Source organism: Sinocyclocheilus rhinocerous, unplaced genomic scaffold, assembly GCF_001515625.1.
Source record: "Sinocyclocheilus rhinocerous isolate Xijiao unplaced genomic scaffold, SAMN03320098_v1.1 scaffold1168, whole genome shotgun sequence".
In the NCBI taxonomy this organism is placed as follows: Eukaryota; Metazoa; Chordata; class Actinopteri; order Cypriniformes; family Cyprinidae; genus Sinocyclocheilus; species Sinocyclocheilus rhinocerous.
In genome coordinates, this window is record NW_015650373.1 from 166473 (window position 1) to 182604 (window position 16132).

At 37.4% G+C, this 16132-nt stretch overlaps 1 protein-coding gene across 1 annotated transcript in view; it reads right to left on the bottom strand.

Moving 5' to 3' along the window:
• The window catches only part of rhocb (ras homolog family member Cb), a 17581-nt gene extending 10231 nt beyond the window's left edge, over positions 1-7350 (bottom strand). The window contains exon 1 of the mRNA XM_016517039.1: positions 7254-7350. The gene's annotated coding sequence lies outside the window, so the exon portion shown is untranslated. The remainder of the gene's footprint in view (positions 1-7253) is intronic.
• Between the last annotated feature and the right edge of the window lie 8782 nt (positions 7351-16132).

Here is a 16132-nt window from a genome sequence, read left to right on the forward strand (position 1 = left end):
TATATATATATAAACACAAACACACACACGCAAAAAGATAAACTAGTCAGTCAAACTAGTCATACTAATCGACTATATTATTGAAGTGTACCTGGTAATAACACGTATCGGATACATTGTGATCAGAAATTGATGTTAAAGAATAAAAATGAAAGCACTGAGCGACTTTAAAAAATGCTCAGAATTGTGTTCTTTAATGTGTAACATTAATACTAGATGTTAACAGGGTCAGACTCAAAATGAACCTTGATGTAACAACTGACCACATTATTTTCAGCAGGAATCTCACTGCTCTGTATGTATCCGAGGGAATTTCACTCAGTAGGAGTATGAACAGGTAAAGAAGATAAATCTCTCTCTCCAGAAAATCTGACTGAAGCTTCAATATACTCAAACCCACTGGAGCACATTAGAAATATTTAATGGGCTATAAGTATTTACTTAATAAGGTGAAGCTCTGCCATCAATTCACAGCTATCTCACAATTAATGACCTGTAGAGATCATCAGGGGGTCCACTGGGCCTTTAAGACTGAGACACCTCACACAAACCCAGTGGAACACACACTTATCCTTTTGCCACTGGATCACAAGACAGTTTTATATATAATACACGCACACGCAAATTAAAATGCAGGCAAAACTGAATTTAACCAGGAGGACTTTGGAAAGTATCTGCTGATTTGTGTCCTCAATGATCCTGTGAGGGGGTCAACCTCCAACCAAAAGCTCACCGACTCCACATTTCTTATCTTTGTCTTACTCCCCTTACTTTTTGATTGAACCACCAAACCACTTTCAGATAAGGAGCATCCCTTGCTGTGTTTTTCTAGTAGGTGATGGTCTGAATCAGCAAACACAGCCACTGTCGATCTGGCACAAACAATGTTAGCTATTTGTACATTCTCTAACACGCATATTTTAGATTCACAATTCATTTAAAAATCCTGTCAAAATGCGGCGCTTAGTGATTATTCACATAACCCTCGTCGGTTATGTAATAAATGAATGTAAAGAGTTAAGAATGAAAATACTGTTGTATTCTTTTGCTTTTTTATTACTGGCATTGTATTCCTTAGCTTTTTTATTACAGTTTAATTATTTTCAATAATTTTGAGGACCTTTTTTGTTGCTGTTTTTTTAACTAATATTAGTTACTCTGGTATTCTGTGGTATTGAGAATTGTGACATTTCGCTGGTCTCTATAGATGTCATAGCAACCTTATTTACAGAAAAGATATATTTGATATATATCACTATCTTTAAATAAATCTTTCATATAAAGATTTGGTCATATGGCCCACTAATAATCGTTTTAAATAATCGTGATTACAATATTGACCAAAATAATCGTGATTATGATTTTTGTCATAATCGAGCAGCCCTACTTGGTACCACCGGTACTTAAAAAAACCTGGTACCGTAACATTTTCATTTTTTTAGTACTGACTTGGTACCGAAGTACCGGGTTTTTTGGCAACACTAGCAGCAAGTGGCAAAATTTTGGCAAGTTCCATGGGAGAATATCTAAAAAAAAAAAAAAAAAAAAGAGGATCCTTCAGTTTGTGTTGAGTGTGTCATTATTATTTCCCTTCATAACCTAAAACCTGAATCACATCATCATAAAGAAGCTTCTGAAATCCTCAAAGTCTATTAGTGATATCACCTGCATGCATAAACACACAGTGTAACTGTACACCCCTATGTGCCAATGACACTGAACACACAGCAAGACTGGAGAATATGGCTGGAAGTGTCAGGCAGGGACAGTTCGCACAATAAAAAATAAAACTTCTGTAATCATTTACGCACGTTCATGTTGTTCCAAACCTGTAGGAGTTTCTTTTTTTCTGAGGAACAAAGATGGTGATATTATGAAATCACTTTAAAATATCTTCTTTTGTGTTCCACAGAAGTCATACAGGTTTGGAACAACATGAGGGTAAGTAGAAAGATTTTTCTTTTTTTTTTCTTTGCCTTAACCATCCCTTTATTACACAAAAAACATTAGTAATATAGCTCACAGTGACTTACAAAAGGCACACACAGCTAGTCAAACACAAATAGCTCATCCCCTGTTGTTTTCACTGCTGGGTCCAATAAATAAAGATGCTTATCTTAGAGCACACGTTGTTTATTAATGCTGATCTAGGATCATTCTCAATTCTCTAATCCAACCTTGACTCAAAGCTAAAAACAGATGAGAGCTGTGCTGAGGTTAGTGTATGAAGGCTGTTGGTTGTTCAACATTTAACAGACACATTTTTCTCTAAATTAAAATTTCTTTGTTAAAATGCTTCATCATATCAAAGTAAGCCATTCATTTAAAAATATCCCCAAAAAGTGTGGTTCTTCAGTGGTGTTTGTCATTGGTTGTGCTTTTAATGCATGTAATTTGCCTGGCAAACAAAAGTCTTGGAAGCTAAGGGTACGAAGTCTCTGTAGAATAAAAAGATAACAGAGATTACACCTGAGTTTATGATTCGATGTGTGGGATACTGAACATCCGCTACACAAAACATTGTGAAGATTACACTGAACCTTTTTTTCCCCAATAACTTATAAACCATTAAAGACAGACCTACTGTGAGCTACAAAGTCGTTTATCAATGGTGTACACTTTTGTTGAAGCCATCAGCCTGCTTTGTTACAACTTATTTTTAAGTAATGGCATTTAATAGTGGAATTCCTGGTGAAAAACTACATTACCCATGATTCTGCAAAGAAATTTCCACCAGGCGGAGAATCTCGACAAGCAAATCATGCCGAAAATCTGCTCCCATGATGCACTGAGAATGACATGATAATCAATAGGTGTGTTCGACTTGAAGCGGCGCTGCGCAGACCGATCGCTGTATGACATCAAAGTACTGCAAGAGCGATTCGAAAGCATAAGGAGGCATCTGATGTCTAATCGCTCTCGCAGTACTTTGATGTCATACAGCGATCGATCTGCACAGCGCCGCTTCAAGTCGAACACACCTAAAATCCCTTCGTTATTAAACGATGTAAACATATTCAAATAAATGTAAAATATATTGTTTCTATAATCACAACTTTAAATAGATAGTTTTATATTTATCCATTGTTTTAAAATTGTTTATGTCATTTGAAATGCTTTTTAGGACCGTTAAGTACTAGGGATGTAACGATTAGTCGTGAGCTGATTGAAAATCGATTCACATATGTGACTATTCAAATCAGTTGAGATGCCAAACAAATCGCGATACAATTGGAGTAGGAGTTTATATGAATGTATCTCTGAGGGGAACTGACTATCATTAGAAAAGTTTACGTGGTATTTTCTTTTCATCTTGCCTCTGAACAATGCATATTAAAGTAGTGTTCATAAGCGCAGCTCTGCTTTGTTTACAGCGGTAACCCAGGAAACACTGTATCATTGCTGTTCATAAGCGCCACCTGCTGTCAGAGAGTGAATCTGCGTCTCATTCAGCTCGTCTGCCGTTTCGTTTAGATGTGTTTTATGTAGTATAGTTTCACAAAACTAAAGTCAGACCATTCTGTTTTTGCTTCAAATTTCGAAACTATACGGTCTAATTTATGATTAAAAACTACTCATGCTGCATATGCTGCATCTTTGTTTGGAACATGATTAAAATCCAGTGGTTGCCTCTAATTTTAAATGGAAAGAGCACAGACAAAGCCTTAGTTTGTTCATATTAAGAGATTTCTTTTATTTGTGTAACTTGTTTGATTTGGGTTTAGATTTGGTAAATTTCAATTTAGTTTTGTTATATTTCAATTTCACAAAGAAACGTGCAGCAATAGCCTAATAAAATGGCACCCTTTAATTTACTGTATAATGTCTTCAATCTCATTTTGTTAAAAAAATCGTGAGAAAATCGAACCGTGAAATCAAAACCGTGAATCGAATCGAATCGTTACATCCCTATACACAGTCTTGTATCTTTTTCTTCTTGCTCAAATTTCAAATACTTCTTTGGTTAAAATCTAAGTTTGTAATGTTGTGATTCACCTTGGTTCTTTTTGGTTCAAAGCTTATAACTTTTCATAATATTCCCAAATAGCAGTCTACTTTGCAAAATCTGGAATTGGTGATAGCCAATCAACAGCAAACGCCAGACACAAGCACACAACTGCCTCATGCTTCTGTGGAGCAGCAGCGGATCCTAAGATCGGATTCTCCACACGACAGAAGAGCACAGAAGATTAAACTCTAATTTAAAGGCCTCGCTGCTGTTTGGCTTCCTTATCACACTGAGAGAGGAAACACTTCCAGTGTATCTGACACATCAAGGCAGGAAATCAGAAACAAATATCTCACAAATTTAAATAAAGTGCTTAAGTTTAAAAGAAACAAAGAAACAATGATTAATATCACATCGTTGTAAATAATGACTGCGCATTTCTAGGCGGTGAGTGAGTCTCTGATTTCAACTTACAAAGAAAGAAAAAAAAAAAAAAGCCTCAGCATAGCAAAACAGAATGGACAGATTTCTCCAAACTAAAAGGACAGAAACAGCAGAAGGGTCTGACCTAATTGAATGTTTGTTCTTGTTCCTAGAGAGAGGGGGAGTTGGAGAGGAGAAAAAGAGGGTGTCCTAATTAAAGACCGTCCTCTCTTCCTCCTCCTCCTCTACTCTTTTTTTTCCCCTCTTTCTCACACGATCAGGTCGCCATCAGAGAGTAAATGGACTGTAGCTCAGAGGGCTAACACTGACCTGAAAACAGCTTTCCATGGACAATCACTCAAAATCAGTGACAATGCACAGTACAAACTGATCTTTAAGCAGTCAGAAAGTGAGCAAAAAGTAGCAGCTACTAGTTTGGACATGTCCGCTTCTCTATGTTTTTACAGTGAGTGGTGTCGTAAAAAAAAAAAAACGAAATCATCCAAAATTCTAAATACTCTTATTTCCGGCATAAAGAATCTGCTTTCCTTTTCCAGCAGAACGACACATGGGAATCCAGCTGTATTAATGCTGACCTTTGTGAGATCAAGGGTTTTCAACCTTATTCAGGTCAAGGACCGCTTGGTGGTTAAAGAGACAGAGCAAGGAATCCAGAGGGGGACGGGATGAGAAAGAACCAAGAGCTCGTTAACAATCAATGTCCTTGCTGGTGGATCCTCTAATTTCCTCTACTTTACAAATATCTGATACCACAGGAGCAGAAAACAGCCCAGAGGATACAACAGCATACAGACGCCCCTCCAGGACATCTACTTGATTTTAGCAAGCAGGAAACCACCCTTAAAAACATTCTGCTTATGTAAGATAAATGTAAACAAACAAACCTCCCAGTCTGTTAAACACATTTAATAAATCATTTTCAGATAAAACGTCAGTTCTGTTTTGATTATTTTGCAATTATTTAGCATGTGCAGTGTTTGCATCACTAATGTTATTTGTGGCTTAGTGCCCACTAAAGCACTGAAGGCTGCTTCCGAATCAAACCAGTGCGCCTCACTTTGATGTTTTAGACAGTGAGCTGAATAATGACCCAGATATCGACCTGCACCTCTCAGAGAGTGGTGTGGCTGCGGGCCCACACCTGTTGGCAATGCTGAGGTGGCACAGCAGACGCAGCCTCCTATGACTGGTATACTTACACATTCTGATCAAGAGAGACTAGTGCTTTCCAGACCCTCCAATCCTTTTCTGCGTCAGTTTATCACAGTCAAACTCATCAGATTAAAAAATGGTAGATAGATGAGCAGTGAGTCATGCTCTTTCAGTATATACAGTGAATATTACAGTCCTCAGTAGGCACAAAAAAATCTGTCTAGGTAGGCAGCTCAATACGTTTTGTGCCACAGCCATTGAGACCTGGAGAAGTAAACGTTGTCCTAACATGGTGGTGGCCTTTTTCAGAGAGAACAGCTCGGAAATTCCTGCTGAAATGTGTCCTCTTCCTTCCCAAACACAATGAGGGAGTCACTGCTTTAAACACAAACACCTGAATCATTCCTGTCTAACAAGTTTTTAAATGAACATTTCGCTTTCAATAGCCTACAAAACAGACCATGACCAGCTGTTTCTGTCCAAAACAAACTTGGGTCAATGACAAACGAGGAAATCCTGGATTACAGAAAGTTGTTTATATTTGTGATGGTTTCATACATTTTTCAAAAATATTGATTCTGTTTTCTAAAAAACAATTAAACTTAATACATTTAAGTGGTGTAACCATCAAGCATACAGTACTAAAGTAATTAAAATTAAACTTTATTACTCAGTTTCAATTAAGTTTTCAAACATAATTATTCAAACAATTAATGTAAATATAATTATTTTTATTTATTAATATTTAATTTAAAATTAAATCAATAATTTTACTAATTAATTATCTTATGACAGAAAGAATAATTACTCCAACATTTCCTTTCTTAAAAAATTCCTAAGCCATTTTGTTTATCTTTTGTTTACATGTCATACCACCAACATCCATATAATGGACATTAAGTTACTTGTCATGTGACGTCGACATGGCGGCGTTCAGGAGGCGACTTGCTCCGTGTCGAATACATTTTTTTTTCTCTCGAAGACTTAAGTTTTCATCTCACGTGAGTGTACATTTTAATCATATCATATTACTTAAATGTTATGTGTAAAACTTTTGCAATTAATAACAACTTAAATGCCCATTTAACATATCATTTTAAAATAAATGACCATCACGTCATTGACCCAAAATTAATAAAAGACAAAAAATGTTTGGCATGAAACATTCGTCAGCGCACAAATGTAACATGAACACGCACAACGCTGAAACTTAGTTGTTCTATTTCGAGGCGCGGTCTTTCATGAACGCGAATCTATGGGCCTTTATGAGCGTGTTACCATGTAATGTTTGCGTTTCTGAACTGAACTACGACCTCATGGACCTAAACACAACGATGTGAGGTGTTCAACAGGGGTGTTGCCTCACACTTCCAAGCCAAATCCATCTGAATCCAGTGCTGTGGTCAAAAACAAACACTGCGCTACCGAGCTGCGCGTGAAAACAAGTAGTGACCACCGCGAAACACACTACAACTTCGGCGACGCCTTTGTGTCCTAATAGATCACAATCAGATCTGTTGGTTTGTATGTTTTCCAGAATTTTTAAGAAACTCGTCAAGTTGTTGAGCTTCATTAAAGACGCTTTTCTGAAGCCAACACCTACTTCTTTTCTCCCTGCAGAAGTGTTGAGCCGTAAAGGGCTCTTCCTTTATCCACGATCTAATCAGAACTACTAATAACCCTCAATGCTTTCAAAATAAACTCTTACCTTCTTATCAAACTGAAGTTTCAGAGATGAAGGTTTCGTTTTTGCTTGGCGCAGTGTGTTCAAGTGTTTGGCTGGCCTCGAAGGGCGGAGCTGCCGGTTACAGCCGCGCCCCCAGCCGTTAAAATAGAATTACATCATTGGCGCGAGCGGAGGTAGGGGGGTTGGAGGTGTGGGCGCAGTGAGAGCAGGACCAGTTGTTTGAATTCCAAATGCACCATATGCAGTTCTGTATGGTTCCTCAACGAATCAGTCTTCAGAGTCGGATTTTGTAATAAAGCGATCGAACCAGTTCACAAAACCGGTCTGAATGATTCATTCACGAATCAGTCAAATTGTTTCTCAAATGACTCACTGACTAATTGAACCGAGCTCATTTCAGAAGGTCCGATTCGCATAAACTGAAAGCGTGAAGCTTATGCTATGGCCAAGTGGAATTGGTTTTATTCATAGCATTTTATTCAAAATAGCAAAACTTTTTTAGCAGAATAATATGAACTTTAGTATTTTTTATTGTAAAGGTGTTTTTAAATCCTAAATTACTGTTTTTATGATGAATCTTGGCTGCAAATTGCAAAAACAAACTGAACTGGATGCGTTAGATTAAGTAAAAATACTGCGTTATTATTAAAAGCTTATTTATAAATCTTAAACGAAAGCCGTGCCGATATGTAACTGTTTGTTTGAATCGAACTGTCCAAAGAACCGATTCGCGTAAATGAGTCGAACTTTTCATCAGTGACTTTGAATTAGTGATGGGAAGTCCGGTTCTTTTCCGCGAACCGGTTCTTTCGGACAGTTCGTTTCAATGAACCGGTTCAAAAAAACGGTTCATCGGTTCTTTTACGCCCTAACGTAATGACGTCATTCGCGATGACGTAATGATATCAAGTCTATCGTCCCGGGCCAGGATGAAAATACACATTCAAATATATAAAGTCAGTAATCATAACTTCAGTCAGTTAAAACATCATAATCATGATCTGAAAAGTTTATAAATAATTTTTGCAACTAAGCACCCAGATACAGTAACAGGCAGTGATGTGCATACCAGGATTTAAGTCTTGAAGATATAAAGTAAATAAATGAGTTGTCATTAAATTGAACGATTCGTTCGCGAACCGGACATCACTACTTTGAATCAGAGAAGTTTTGATACCAGTTGCAGCAATTATACTTAGGCTATTAGAATAGACATATCGCATTGACATCAAACTTATGCAAACTTATGGAAAGGATGGTTATGAACCGGTTGACTTATGTAATTGAGAGCAGAAATTTTTTTTCAGCAGGTCACTATGGATTTCGAAAAGGGCAAATATATGGATTCAGTCTTGTGTTTGGAAGCTGAAATTTGAAAGGCTCAAATTAATAAAGAGGTTTTAGTGGGAGTCTTTTTCGATGTAGAAAAAGCTTATGATATGTTGTGGAAAGAGGGGCTTTTAATGAAACTGATAAGCTTGGGAATTGATGGAAAAATTTATAACTGGATTTTGAGTTTCTTGATTGGAAGTACGATTCAAGTAAGAGTGCGGTCCGCTTATTCTCGGATTCTCCCAATTGAGAATGGAACTCCCCAGGGAAGTGTGAGGAGCCCTATTCTTTTTAATTTAATGATTAATGACATTTTTCATAACATTGATACTGGAATATGAAGATCATTGTATGCAGATGACGGAGCATTATGGAAAAGGGGGCGCAATGTTTAATTTGTAGAAAATAAAATGCAAAATGCTGTGAATGAGGTGGAGAAATGGGCGAATAGTTGGGGTTTTCTGTGGCAAAAACACAATAAGAAAAATAATCCTATCTTGAATATCAAAATGTATGGTCATCAGTTGGAACAAGTAAATGTACAGTAGTATATTTCTATGTGGATGGACTCTAAATTAAACTTTAGAATTCATATTCAGAAATTGGTAGAAAAATGCAAAAAAGGAATAAATGTATTAAGGTGTTATGAGGAGCTGACTGGGGGGCAAGCTGTCACTCACTGAAAATAATTTATTGTGCAGTGATTAGGTTCTGCGAACAAAAACTTACTTTAGGGGTTAGTTCACCCTAAAATGAAAATTAGTGTTTTACTCACCCTCGAAGCATCCTAGGTGTATGTGACTTTCTTCTTTCAGACAAATCCAATCGGAGTTATATTAAAAATTGTCCTGGCCCCTCCAAGCCTTTCAGTGGGGGTAAGCAGGTGTTTGTTGTCAACAGTTCAGAAGATGTGAAATAAAGTGTGCGCATCCGTAATAAAACGTCCCTTACACGGCTCCGGGGCATGAATAAAGGCCTCCTGAAAATATCCATATTTCAAACGTAATAAACACTTTTTTTATCACTTCTGCCATCTGTCATACGCGGAAGGCTTTCCGGTGGATGATGTAGGACGTCGGTGTTGTGTGATTAGTGACAAGCGTGGAGAGAAAACAAAACAAAACGCCGTTCACAAATTAGATGCACAAAGCGAGGATTTGTAAAGAAAAATGTCGGAGGATTTCAATAAGCCAAGAGGAGACTGGTTTTCCTTTGCTAAAGTAAGGAAACTTTGTTTCTTGCGCATTGCGCATGGATTCGCAGGAGGCCTTTATTCACCCCCCGTAGCCGTGTGAGGGACGTTTTATTACGGATGGTTTATTTCACGTCTTCTGAACTGTTTATAACAAACACCTGCATACCCCCATTGATAGGCTTGGAGGGGCCAGGATAATTTTAATATAACTCCGATTGGATTTGTCTGAAAGAAGAAAGTCACATACACCTAGGATGCTTTGAGGGTAAGTAAAACACAGGCTAATTTTCATTTTTGGGTGAACTAACCCTTTAAAAAGATAGAGGTTATACAAACCTCTTTTTTGTGCAGGCACTGCAATCTGAATTTGTTGTGGAGCATTTAGAACTTCTCTGGTGGTATAATTACAAGTTGAAATGGGAGAATTGCCTCTAGAACCACGTAGGCTTCAGTTGAGGCCTTCAGTTGAGGTACTGGTCCGGTGTAAAGGGACACCTGGAAAGCCATCCAGTTAGACTACCGCAGGGCTGTGTGTTAAGTCCTTTCTTGTATACACTTTACACAAACGACAACATTAGCCCGTCACCCAGCATAAAATACTTAAAATATTCTGAAGACACAGCCATTCTTGCCCTGCTCAAAGACAATAACTCCATTATGGACTATCACACCACTGTCATGCACTTTGCCCAGTGGTGTGAGGATAACCACCTGAATCTCAATGTCAGCAAGACAAAAGAGCTGATAGTCAGTCCCCCTTCACCCCAGCACCCTATTGTTATTCATAATCAAACAGTTGAAACAGTGGACAGTTTCAAATATCTTGGAGTAACATTGGACAACACACTTACCTTTGATCAGCACATTACGGACATTCAGAAAAGAAGTCACCAAAGACTGTCAGTCATTCATAAACTCAAAGGACTTAATGTTGCTCCTCGATTATTATTGCTACTTTATCAAAGCATCATTCAGCCAATTCTGTTGTATTGTTCTATCTGTTTTTTCAACATGCTCTCTGTTAAAAACCTGACCAAACTCACAAAGGTGTCCAATATTGCTGCGAAAGTTATAGGTCTTCCAACACCCAACCTCATAGAACATCGCTGAGTGTTATCTTAACTGTTCTTTTTTTTGTATTATGTTGGTTATGTTGTGTGTGTTAAACAAGTGCAGTGCTGTGGAAAATAATTTCCCCCTTGGGGACAATAAAGTTAAAGTTAAAGTTACTTCTGAAAGATTAGTGGGAATATAAGTACAAAGAAATAGCAAGCTTTGGTTGGGTAGTAAGGAATGAGGCAAACAGTTTGGGATTGAAAGTCCTTGCCTCTTCTGTTGCTATACCAGCAATTCCCCCTTGGATGTTCCCTATGATTGATTTACAAACAGCGGCAGCTGGTGGAAAATTTTCTAGGTAGGGCGCCACATCCAACAATTTTAGCATACATCCCAGTATGATTTATCCCAGTATAACAAAAGGAAAAGTATTAAGACTTGAAACATATAATACTAATTGTTTTACCAAGTTCAAGATTGAGGATGATTCCCACAAAACTATATTTCCTGCAATCATTTTTCAAGATAAATTAAAACATTTTTTAATTTTCGTAATTCACAATTTATGTATACAGTGCAACCCCCAAAACTGTGAGGAAAAAATAAATGTTACATTTTATTATGGATGCTTTATTTCACGTCTTCTAAACTGTTTATAACAAACACCTGCATACCACCATTGATAGGCTTGGAGGGGCCATTATAATTTTAATATAACTCCGATTGGATTTGTCTGAAAGAAGAAAGTCACATACACCTAGGATGCTTAGAGGGTGAGAAAAACACAGGCTAGTTTTCATTTTTGTATTATGTTGGTTATGTTGTGTGTGTTAAACAAGTGCAGTGCTGTGGAAAATAATTTCCCCCTTGGGGACAATAAAGTTAAAGTTAAAGTTACTTCTGAAAGATTAGTGGGAATATAAGTACAAAGAAATAGCAAGCTTTGGTTGGGTAGTAAGGAATGAGGCAAACAGTTTGGGATTGAAAGTCCTTGCCTCTTCTGTTGCTATACCAGCAATTCCCCCTTGGATGTTCCCTATGATTGATTTACAAACAGCGGCAGCTGGTGGAAAATTTTCTAGGTAGGGCGCCACATCCAACAATTTTAGCATACATCCCAGTATGATTTATCCCAGTATAACAAAAGGAAAAGTATTAAGACTTGAAACATATAATACTAATTGTTTTACCAAGTTCAAGATTGAGGATGATTCCCACAAAACTATATTTCCTGCAATCATTTTTCAAGATAAATTAAAACATTTTTTAATTTTCGTAATTCACAATTTATGTATACAGTGCAACCCCCAAAACTGTGAGGAAAAAATAAATGTTACATTTTATTATGGATGCTTTATTTCACGTCTTCTAAACTGTTTATAACAAACACCTGCATACCACCATTGATAGGCTTGGAGGGGCCATTATAATTTTAATATAACTCCGATTGGATTCGTCTGAAAGAAGAAAGTCACATACACCTAGGATGCTTAGAGGGTGAGTAAAACACAGGCTAATTTTCATTTTTGGGTGAACTAACCCTTTAAAAAGATAGAGGTAATACAAACCTCTTTGTTGTGCAGGCACTGCAATCTGAATTTGTTGTGGAGCATTTAGAACTTCTCTGATGGTATAATTACAAGTTGAAATGGGAGAATTGCCTCTAGAACAACGTAGGCTTCAGTTGAGGCCTTCAGTTGAGGTACTGGTCCGGTGTAAAGGGACACCTGTTTTTTTCTGGTCATTTGTTTAGTGAATTTTTTATACATACAGTATATATATTTATAAGTCAAGCTGCAATACCAAACAGGACCACATGGAGATGCCAACAGACGCTATACCAGTTGCCTTAACCTGACTGTATATACAGTATAGATATATACGGATTTATTCAGAATTATTAAACAGAGGAAAACAAATTAAAAAAGCAAATAAAAACATTCTGAATTTGTCAAATGTGGCGATCTGAAGGCGGCTCGACATCACCAGTGAACAGTTCCTCTGTCAGAGTGAGTGTTCGTGTCTGTGTCTACATAAACACCACTGGCCATTGCAAACTCCGTTAAAAACACGCTTCTTCAGCGAGGGTCCATTATAAAAACACGCCAGACATGCTACCATACTGAAATGTGCTCATGCAAAAAGCTAACAAAGAGCACACATACACGGTCTGTTTGTTTACACATTAGGCCTAATAATAACGGACTTGCACGTCTAATAGTGTACGATTACTCTATGTCACTGTAATCGTCTTTACCTCCATTACAATCATCATCCATCTAAACTTTATTGGTGAGATACTGGTTTGCTTTATTCAGCCCATACCGACTTGTCCTGACTTCATATTTCTTATAGGGTGTTTTAACGACATGTCACCAATCCAGAAGTCAGCCATGTTGCCAGCACTGAATGTAAACAATGCCACTGAACCAAATGGAACTCGTGTATGGGCTTGGCGAAAAAATTAAGTAGTTCACTATAGCTGCGTTTCCATTACAGATTTGCGCAAAACTTTTGCGACATTTTATAAATGTTGATATAAAAACTATTGCGAAATGTCGTTTTTTCCATCAACCGATGTTATGTGACTAAAACGTAATTTTTTCCTTTCGCGATAAGTCCTAGCGACGAGTGTTGGTAGGTTTACTATATCGCAACCATCACACTAGCCATTATTTTTAATCGAAGGAGATGTAGATGTGTATCTTCTGAAATGTGCTGATCATGTGACTTTTACATACGCCAGGTGACCTGTAAATGCGACAAAACTGTTTCCATTGCAGTTTTGTGAAATATTCCTTTTTTGAACTCCCTGAAAAACCACCTCATGCAAGTGTACAAACTTTTTTGCAATATATGGGAGTTTTTGCAAAATTGACCTTTCCATTGGACGTATTTTCAATTTTCAATTTCAATTTGCGCAGTTTGAAGGGTAATGGAAATGCAGCTTATGTCGGGATAAAAAATAGAAGGAAGAATTGTCGGGTCGTCAGTCCACGACAAAGGAGCCAGCTTGTACGGATCTTTACCACCTATTAAAGGGGTCATATGATGCGATTTCAATTTTTCCTTTCTCTTTGGAGTGTTACAAGCTCTTGGTGCATAAAGAAGATCTGTAAAGTTGCAAAGACTAAAGTCTCCAATCCAAAGAGATATTCTTTATAAAATTTAAGAGTCAACCACGCCTACCTAAAATGGCTCGTTCTAACACGCCCCCACATGTCTACGTCACGATGTGGGAAGATTTGCATAATGCCGCCCAAATGTTCACGCAAAGAAAGAATGCGTAACTTTGATTCTCGCTGTAGTATTGCTGCTCCCGCCGCCGCCGCCATGTTGTGGAGACGCTGTGTTTCGTTGTGAAAGTGAAACTACTTTGTTTGGCTTTCCAAAAGAGGACGATTAATGTACATTATGTGGAAAATAATGTGTTTTTTTAACCTTAAACCGCATAAACACATTGCATTACACCAAATACACAAAATAATGTTCTTTTTAGCAACGTCATATGACCCCTTTAACTTTAGATTGTCAAATTGTTGCGCCCTTTCCTGCTTACTAAGTCCTTCTCTATATGATTTAGCAGCTTTCACACATTTCTTCCGTGGTTTAGACATCATAAATCAGTAGAACAACATCTTCAGTACATTAGCAGTGCAATCCATGCTGTTGTTCACATCCGAGTATCTCCAATATGGCCGCACATCCGGGTAACTGACCAAACTGTGACGTAGGTGCAAACGCTCAATTAATAGAGGTATGTTTGTTCCCACCAATCTCTGCACAAGTTAAGGTTACATATGATGAGGAAAGCACATTGGTGCTAGCCCTCCTGGAACTCATAGAGATTGTATTGCAGTGCCTGCATTTCGGACAAAAAAAAAAATCTTTGTATGGAAGTCTATGAGAACACTCGGGAGCGATTCTCGGCCAGAGTAAAATCGCCCAAAAAGGGGCGGTACTCCACAGAACATGACTTGACGATGATTGGACTATATATCCAGAGGCAGAACTAACAGTCTACAGTGACAGCTGTGGTTGAATGTGAAAGAAAAAAGATCCCTCCCTTTCGCACTTTGGTGGTGCGTCGCCCTAATGAAGAGACTACCCCTGTTTACAAATACACAAAGTAATAAATAAAACTGAAATAAACATACCAACTGATATAGTAGTTCAACAATATATAATTCAAGAGTATTATTCCGTATTACAGGTATTTACAGATGGGTCAAAGGAGCCAGACTCTGGTAGAACAGCAGCGGTAGTATACATTCTTACCTTTAAAATAAAAATGGTAAAAATAATATCAGATCATGTGTCAGTATTCACTACCGAGTTATTAGCTATTATACTAGCTCTACAATGGATTGAAGAAGTACAGCTGTCAAGAACTGTGTACTGACTCAATGGCTGCTCTCACTAGCCTATTGAGTGGAAAATCTGAAGCACAGCAACATTTAGCATTTGCAGTTTTACAATGTTTGTTTAGAACAAGGCAGTAAGGGATATTGTTAAACTTCCTCTGGGTGCCGGCCTATGTGGGTGTGGATGGAAATGAGGAAGTAGACCTGCTGGCAAAGAAGGCCTTGAATCATCCACAAATTGAAGTTAATGTACCTTTAAGCAAAGCTGAAATCAAGAGATTGATATCAATTGAAATAAGAAAAAAATGGCAAAAGTTATGGAATCGTGGATTTAAAGAAAGACATCTTTACCAGATTCAGGAGTGTGTTGGAAATGAGAGGAAAAGATATGGAAATAGGAAGAAAGATGTCATTATTTTGAGATTAAGAATTGGACACACAGCATTAAATTATAGTCTTCACTAGGGAAGCATGATTTGTGACAAATGTGGAGACCCAGAAACAGCGAAGCATATTCTTTTTGAGTGTGCTGCATATGAAAGGGAAAGACTTCAGTTAATTCAGGAATTTGGATGGCTGGGAATTGATAACCTTTTGCAATCACAAGTTCATGATATATTATTTAAGTATCTAAAAAATACAGGAACAATAGATAGAATATAGGTATATAATGCACTTTTTCTGTTGGCTTGCCAAACCGCCATAAAAGCACCAGAAGAAGAAGACGACAAAGACTTATTGGATTATTTGTGTGAATTTTGGTTTGTGGTATCAAGTGAAAACATGTTCACTTTTTAAAATAGCTCCTTCTTAAAAGAGGGGTAAAAATCATAGTTCCTCTTTTAGGGTGGTTTAAAATGAATAGTAATCAGTCATATCAACAGGCCTATTTTCACCCAGTTGCAAACCTGCAATATGTAAATCTGTGAATATAAACAATTATATAAATTTTA